Source organism: Copidosoma floridanum, unplaced genomic scaffold (assembly GCF_036245765.1).
Source record: "Copidosoma floridanum isolate Cflo_tuat_1 unplaced genomic scaffold, Cflo_Japanese_pri ptg000043l, whole genome shotgun sequence".
Classification (NCBI taxonomy): domain Eukaryota; kingdom Metazoa; phylum Arthropoda; class Insecta; order Hymenoptera; family Encyrtidae; genus Copidosoma; species Copidosoma floridanum.
In genome coordinates, this window is record NW_028321920.1 from 200483 (window position 1) to 209449 (window position 8967).

The following is an 8967-nucleotide window of genomic DNA, read 5'->3' on the forward strand; positions in this document are numbered from 1 at the left end:
AACTGGCGCTTTCTTTCCCAGTAAATAATTTAATTATTATTTAGAATGTTTTTGTAATTATATATTAATATATTTATGTAATTTTTGAGCAAATCTTACCCGGTGTATACATAATATTCATTTAACAGTTACCTGATTTTTTATTAAGCTATTGTTGAGTCCAACTTTTGCATATTCATTACCAGGTGCAATTTTCTTTGAGAAAGATTTACTGTGAAAAATGAGACGAAAAAAAAAATTGTTTTCTAAATTAAAATCATTAAATAGAAGAAAAAAAAAAAAAAAATTGATTAATAACTGATTTATGGTAAATTAACGAATATACAATTTAATAACTTGACTAAACCTCTTATTCATCTCTACATTTACCTCTCTATTTTTTATTTACTCTTTAAATAATCTTGTCTTTGACTTTACATCATTTCTATAGGTGTAGATTTTGCAATTTTCTTTTGATATTTAACGTTGTGTATGATTAATGTTTTCTCTATTAATGAGCTCAAAGAAAAATTTAATCCAATAGAGAATATCGTGAAAAAAGGATAATGGAAAATAAGAGTAAGGACAGATCCAGGTGTAATAAAATGTTTGTTATTTCTAAAAAAAAATTAGAGTTTAATTTGTAAAAATGTTGAAATGTAACTAATACTTAAATTTTTGAAAGTAGTATCTCTTTAAACAATTTGGTCAATTGCAAATGCTTACTTTTTTCTAGTAGAGCTACATAAATTACGAGAACAGTAGTTGGAAGCGTTTTTAATTACAATTATTGGAGTAGTTGGAATTTATCAGTTTGATCATGAATTTCAGGTGTATAGTCTGACTTAATTGGTATATTATTTGGTTCGGGTACTAATTTATTTTTGTTTCCAACTCTCATTGTTAGTTGAATAAAAGGTATAACTTCAACTATGGTATTATTCGCATAGTTAGCTACCATTAAACCAGAGACTGGGGACTCTACAGCATTATTTTCATAATATACTTCTGTTTGCATCACCGGTGAGATTTGTGGGAATGGGTCCATGCCAGGAAATAAATCAACATTTTATTCAACGTTTCAGCAGATCAATGGTCAGCTCCACCTTACAGAGAGTGTACTATTGCCTGGCCATATGAAGTAGTACTCACAACCAAGCAAGCTCATCTAGGACACTAAGATACATTTAAGTTTCCATGATTTGTTTGAGCCAATTAGCCAACAATATCACCACCCTAAAATAAGATTTGTAATAAAAAATAAGCATCACACAATAAAAAAACAGAGTTGCGAGAAAAATTCAACTGCTACGTACTGGAATATCGAAATTAGGATTCCAAGAGAGAATTCTATTGTCTTTTGCATAACTGAGAAGATCAGAATAATAAGGATTCCAGGCAATTGATATTACTTTCCTTCAATGGTTTTGGAATGTTTTTACGGTGTGGTTGCAAATCTCAAATCCCACAGTTCAATAATTGGATTTTAATCCTCTTCTGAAGCAAGAGACAGCTGTGTGACTATATATAAGGATGTCAGTGTACTGATTTCCATCTCACTTATATTTCAATAATGATGAAGAATTATTATGTTACAATTCCTGATGACAATGCTTATAGAGGCTCTTGAATTGGCATCGGTGAGTATTACCATGGCTTAATTCTTCAAATGACACAACGCTGTGAAAATGTTGAAGCAAGAATGTGTTGCACTGTAAACAACAAAATGCTCTAATGTCAATTATGAATGTGTAAAAAAAAATGTTGCCAAGTAAGGTACCTCGTGTATTCCATGATTCATCTAGTACATCCTCAGGTGGTAAATTTTTTTGGAACTAGGAGACATAGGCTCATTTGTCCAATTAATATATAAAGTATAAATGTCACTATCTGTCGCACCAGTAGCTAGAAAATGAGACTGAAATGGATTAAAGTCCAGTGCTCTCACAGGACCTTTGTGTTTGTCGGGACTGCTAATCAAACAGTTGCTGTCGTTCTCAAACATCTTGTCAGCAAAGTGAATCATTATTTTTCCACAATCATAGCAACTCACAATAATGCCAGCTGGATTCGTTCCGCCAGCTCCCTAAATTATTTTGTAAAATCTTGATGGTAATTATAATTATCATACTAAATTTCTCAACACTACGAATATTGTAGGTACACATGAATAAAAAAAAGGACAAAACCTTTGATCACTTGGCACACTGATCTTGATGTACGTATCATACAGCCTGGCTGCTCCAGGTCGAGAGAATACAAATCCAAACTGGCATTACGATACTAAAACTGATATCCAACTGCTAAGCAACTGTTACTGCAGCCAGCAAAATTGGAAAGTTGGTGGGCTGCTGGACTGGAGGTGACCAGGTCACATCTACAGCTTCATGAAATTTCTTAACCTTCATTATTTACTTCATTTGAATGATTGTAAAGACCATCTGCCACAACTGTACTTTATGTTTGGAATATGATGAGCTGCGCACTTGTTAACTTTGAGCAAGTCTGAACTTCATTTTTATTATTAACTGTGCTATTAGCATCACATGGCACCAAGTTTTCATGAGAGCGTTGAGTGACTTTTCTCTGTACCTCCATTGTGAACAATAATTATTAAAAAAACTCTTTACTACAGCCTCTAAAGCAACTGGAATTCACAGCCATTCGATGATTTCAGAGATTCAGGTACATTTTCTTGTCAAACTTCATCAGCCCTTGATTTTTCTTATTATCCTCCAAAATTGTGCTTGATAAAACTAAATTTTAACCTCTTGCTTCTTGATAAGTTTTTTTTTGTTTTGGTTGATTTGATTGCAGGAAAAGTAAATCACAACTTTGTGACTGGAAACTTGTGGGAATTACTCATTTGTTAGCAATCCCACGTTAAAGTCCTGCTTGATTTATATACAAATTTAAGAGAGACAAAAAAATATACAAAAAGAGAATAAATAAACAAGCACTGCAACTCACCAAACACTGTTGGGCTTATAACTGAAATATGCAGTTTACTTGTCAGATCTGCTTAGCAGCTACTTGTCAAACTGCTAGCACTAACAGTAGTATCTTTGCTCACCTCATCGTTTGACTTGGTGAAAAAGGCCACAGTTGGTTGAAGAGAAGTCAAGGTCAAGCCATTGGTCAGTACTTATAAGTACCAGCATTAACGTTGGCTTAGCTCTTGGTATCTCAGTTATCAGCACCGGTACAGGAGACAGGAATGACAGAACAGACAACACAGAGCACTCAACTACTATATAGCGCAACAATCAGCTGGTATACATTATATACACACATGTATATATATAGCTACATCATACATGACTAGTGACTAGTATTTGAGAACCGCTGTCGTAACAGACGACGCTTTTGGCTGTCGCGCAGTCGCGACCAAAAAGCAGTCCCCCTACCACTCTTCTTAGACGGGAGAGTGGTAGGGGGACCACTTTTCGCCATCTTGAAGCCAACACTGCGCATGTGTTCGTATAATTTTCCAATCGATAAAGGTCAGCGCCAACTTCCTACTTTACCGTTTGAAAATCCAATAGCCCCATAATGCTAAAGCCCAAGGTGATTGAAAATCTAAACCAGCCGCAACCCTTGCACCAAAACCGAAAAATCTTATGATTAGCAGATATCTGATTTATTTCTGGTATATCTAATTTTAGTAGAAAATTTATAGGGTAATTGAAGTAGTGCTATGTAATAAATTTTATAAACCAGCCGCAATTTAGACGAACAGCTAGGAAATATGAAATTATTACTTAATTATGCAATTTGTAGCTAGATGTAAATTCATCTTCCACCAAAAAATCGACCTTTAAAAAAATTTGGTCCATTTTTCAGTTCGCGTCGTTTGGATTACATTTTTGCTATGACACGAGTTATAAACTGTGCATCTTCATCTTACAGTGTGTTATTCATTTGTAATACATTTTATAATTCGTTTTTAGTGATCCTCAAGGATCACATTAAGACATTAATTACATTCATTACCCCAGTTGACATCAGACCCGCCCAACAACTGAATATCAAATTATCACGAATTAAAACAACAATTATAACAGTAACAGGAAATACAGCACTAGTTATCACTATGCATAATTTTTTTTTTTATGTGAAAACTCTATTATTAATAGATACGATAGTCACTTTTCCTTTGTCAGTAACTATTACATGGGACATGGGTCATTTTACGAGAACCATAATATTTTAAGAGGCAGCATAGTATAACCCCTTAAAATCTTGAATTGTGACAAAATTTTTTTCGTATTGTCCGTGATTTTTAGGCCCTGTTGCATCCGCACGAGAAAAATGTGTACGACTTTCTTACTTTATTCAAGAATAATAAGTGCATTACCGGCTCTTATATACGATCTCATTACAACCGATATAACGGCACTGTCAATGATGTTATGACTTTGTTTTTACATTTATGTCATGTACTATTAATATTCATACAATCCACTATTCGAGTCGATAATTCAACATTAAACAAAGATAAAATGCGTTTTTTTTTCGTTACGGGCTTTTGGACAAAAAAGGACGGTCACGGGCTCCTACAAATGCGTCGAAAAATCGAGATTGTATATAAAAACGCACCAAATGAAAACTAAACTTTGCTACTGCACCTATAAATTATACAAACTAGCTATAATAATCTAACTCCTCGCAAAGTTACATGACACTATTTACCGTTACAGGCTCTTAGTTTTTATTATGGGGACACTGACTTTACAAATTCGCGTACTTGTAGATCCAGCTTATAGGAATGGAAAAATCGGAAAAAATTTCTGCAAAACATTGAATTTTCGTAGAGTACACAACATCCAAATTGGAATGTCCAAATTCAAATGCGTGCATTTGTGTGAGCATTTTCTATTAAAATGTTAAATTTTTCAAATTTCGGTCCAACAGCATCCAAGTATTGGATACAATTTTTTTTGGTTCCTTAAAATGCGTGAAAATGTTGTTTACGTTGATAACTTTGAGACACTATATGCGGCGAGTGAGACACGAGCCCCTAATACTAATTTAGCCCCTTTTTTGCATCTCAAATTAAAGGACTACTTTTTGATGATTTGAATTCGGTTGTTCCCTCAGTAGAAAACATCCGTTGATTATTTTAAGAAGTTATTTTATTATTCTAAACAGATCGATATCTCCTTACACGACGTTTTAATGGACTGGGATACGGAATATACTGTTTTTGGTAGAATGACGCACATGCGAAGAAATCCACAAAAAATATCCCGTTGTTATCCCTCATTTTAATAAAAAAAATTTTTTTGAGGCACACCCTTGAAACCAGTCTCATTTTACTCGTAATTCCATGTACTATGAGAAAAAAATTTTGAACACAGGTTTCAGTGAGGGTGACACCCTTTTTTCCATGATTTACATGTTAAAATTATATCCACAGCTATGATTAGAATCTACGCTAAAACGGCTGTAGCCCAAAGAAAAATGGCATCGAATGACGTACAGTTCTCGAGGCGGGAAATTTTTTCAAATTCAAAAATACGCCTCGTTATTCGCGAATTTCACTCCGATCCATAAGATAATACATTGCATTGGTTCAAACGATCATCGAAAAAGAATGGAAAAAGAGAAACCTCGAAGCAGAGATGCGTCAATTACAAAATATCCTGTGTAACGTCGGATCTTATCTTTTTTTTCGTCGATGCAACGAAATAGATTTGGAGCTCCTGACCGGAACCGTATCTCATTATCAACCGCTCATAACCGTCATTAAATCGAATACACATTGAAAAAAGATCTATCGGATGATGGGCCATCGCATTGTGAAACTTGCGATATTCCAGTGTTTCTCGAGAGCCACCGCGATCCCTACTGATTACAAAACCTAAGCGCACGCACTTGCTTGCAAAACCCTCTCGTAAAAAGTAAACGAAATAAGAAACGTATAGATATATGTGTCGCTTGCAAGTTCACTCTGTGGCCGTACCATACAACTTTTTTTCGCTTCGGGGGCCAGTGTTATAACATAGGCCAATGTACAGAAAAATAGTTACATGGTACGGTCCCTGTCCGTTACTCGCCCGCACGTTTCGCAAATCCAATTCAGAGAGCACACATCATAGCGTTGTGTCTGTGTGTGTGCGCATATTATGCGTGGCCAAGGTGCAATAACTTTTTATCGCGACTGATAAAAAGAAAAACGAGAATGTACGTACAGTGAGAGCCGGAGCGTATACAGAGTGAGCGATAAGAATAAAAATTAATTTCCCTCGAGCTATTGAACTTTGGTGGGCGATAGCTTAATTGCGTATGTACAGGCAAACATAAGCACGTGACTGGCATCAGAGCTGTTCAAAGACTGATATTTATTTGTAATTGTTTGGGAGAAGAAGAAGAGTAGAGTGCGACTGGATAGACGATAAAAAAAAGCGGCGACAATGATGATGGGCTGGAAAAAACAAAGCCGCGGTGGCTGTCGTTTGGTGCGTCGCTATTTATATCTATTTGTCGTTTCGTTTCTTTAACTCTTCTATAATCATAACGTGCGGTGGAAGAAAAAAATAAAATAAAAAAAAGTTAAGCGTTGTATACAAAGAGTCTTGGGTGCTGTTGTTGACGCGCGCAGTTGTGGCCCCGTTTGCGTTTTCTTTTTTGCGTGTATGTCGTCACTTTTACATAAAGTATGTAACATATTATACGTAGATAATTGCTTTGAAATTGAATTTAAAAAAAACTTTTTTTGCAATAATTTTAATAATTTCAGCTCTGACTGATTCCAATTTAATTTCTTCTTTTTGCTCTACTGGTCCTTTTTAAAAGCTTAGCTGGCGTATTTTGTCGTATATTCCATCGAAATTTGTTTCTAAAATAAGAAATTCAATCAGCAGATGTGGAATTTTTTTCAAAATTCGATGAAACAAAGTTGAATATAAATTGATGGAAATGTCACTTCTGCCGCTTTTAACTTAAAAAAAAAAAATGTACGATAGCTAACATCAACAATACATCTTATTTAAAAGCTCGCATTTTTTGTAGGTATCTGCGTGCTTTCGATTTTTTTATTCGCCATTTCTGGAAGCAAAGAAGTAAAGTTTTTCGAATTTTTCAAAAATCCAAAACGACGCATGACATTTGTTATGAAAGGTGACCACGACTTTTCCCATTAGTCACGTTGTACAATAATATGCAAATAATTTGTTTTTCATGAAAATGCCGATGAACTTGTGCATGTGTTTTTTTTCTTTTTATCATATTTTATAATAATCCTTACTTACTCAAATTTTCTAGAACAAACTACGGAGACGCTGCAAAGTAAATACATTTTTTTGATGATTGTTCTACTATCAGTGAGATTAGTATGGTTGGATATTTGTAACTGAAAAAAAAAAAAAAAAAAAAAATACAACAAAAGTTTTTTTTCTTGTTTACACTTACGGATGATAATCAAACTAGGGTGATAAAACGATACAACTCTTGAAATCATGATAGCTTATTTTTCGTTCGTTGAGAAAAAAAGGACATGCAGTGTGTAACGTAAAGCAAATTCCTTGTGTAACACTACTTACGTAATTTATACTCGTACAGTACGCGTGGCTTTGCGCACTTTGTCCCCACAATTTTTGATTATCAGTAGCTTACCTCGATTGTCTAAAATTATCGAGAGGAAATGACAATTGATTTGCACTCCATTTATATTTTACTGATGAAAATCATAAATGTTTATCCGACAACATGTTATATTTCTATATTCACGAAATTACTTACAAAAAATTTACCCACGGTTATAAGGTACGGTTGAGTTGAAAAGAAAAAAAAAAAAAAAAAAATTACATCTTAGTCTGTCGGGTACATTATATAGTCAAGCATCACATTGACTTCCCTTAGTCATCCATCAAGACAATGATATACACTAACGGGGTGTTTTATCGAGTGAACTCTTTTATCCCTTTACGTGGAAAAGTTAATTCAAACAATTGAAACTGTCAACGTCAATCGAGTGCATATAAAAGCCCAACTATTATCTGTGACACTATTCAAGTGATACAAGTTTTTAAAAAAATGATTAAACCGGTGTTTATCACACCAAACGAGATTCGCGACTCGCGTAACGAGGCAATTTGTCGAGAAAAAAAAAGCATCGCTCGTCTGGCCAAGTTCGCCGTATCATCGTTCCTGATTGATTCCTAATCACCGCAATTTAATCATCCACCCGTCTGATTTTTGAGTTAAAAAAAAAAAAAAAAAAAAAACAATAATAACCTCGTGTCAGACTCGAGGTAGAGACGAGTCATAAAGCACGTATATTACTACTGTGATATGAAAATTCCACCGCACGGCGATTAAGCCCGACCAGCACCTCCGTTTCGTGCAATTTTTTAAACAACCACCACGAGCGGAACTACTACAAAAAGCTCAACTTGCAAGCTCCCTGCAATCAGCACGGGATCGTGTCGGAACAATCAATGTACCCTAAAACAATCGCGTACAGCATTGCACCGTTGCTCGTTATAAAAGCGCAAAAACACCTATCAGCAATTTATTACTATGAAACAAACAAAAAAAAATAATAAGATTTTTGTGGGATCAAAAAAAAATGTGCCTGCAGTCTCCAAATAACAGGTCAGCGAACAAAAATTACAGCCACGGCAGGTGGTAATTTATTGTCCTCAATTAGCGAGAGTATATATTACGTGCACGCCATATCGTTAAAGTGTTTCTTCGCGATGCCGCGTATACCTATACTTTGTGCTCCATTTTTCATGTGGCCTATACTACTGTGCTCACACGTCAAAAATAATATTTACGATCGGCATTAATAAAAAATATTTGAAAATAAATATATATATATTTATATATTTTTTTTTTCATCGATAAGAATTACTGGTTTGAAAATAAAAACCATTTCCCATCCCCTTGTGCAAATGTACCCGTGCAAAGCGAAACGTGTACTAGATATACTCTTATCTCGATCTTCACGGCGTACATATGTATATTAAAACTTGAATCGCG

At 34.7% G+C, this 8967-nt stretch overlaps 1 long non-coding RNA gene across 2 annotated transcripts; it reads right to left on the reverse strand.

The window, feature by feature from the left end:
* Positions 1 to 694: 694 nt before the first annotated feature.
* LOC149373075 (uncharacterized) lies at positions 695 to 3146 on the reverse strand. 2 transcript variants are annotated; one of them, XR_016293488.1, is made up of 4 exons: positions 2950 to 3146; positions 1760 to 2873; positions 1296 to 1691; positions 695 to 1215 (listed from the first exon to the last, which is right to left on the reverse strand). It is a non-coding gene; the product is annotated as an uncharacterized LOC149373075 (long non-coding RNA). The 2 variants fall into 2 exon arrangements; XR_016293487.1 differs by having other exon boundaries at positions 1296 to 2873.
* Between the last annotated feature and the right edge of the window lie 5821 nt (positions 3147 to 8967).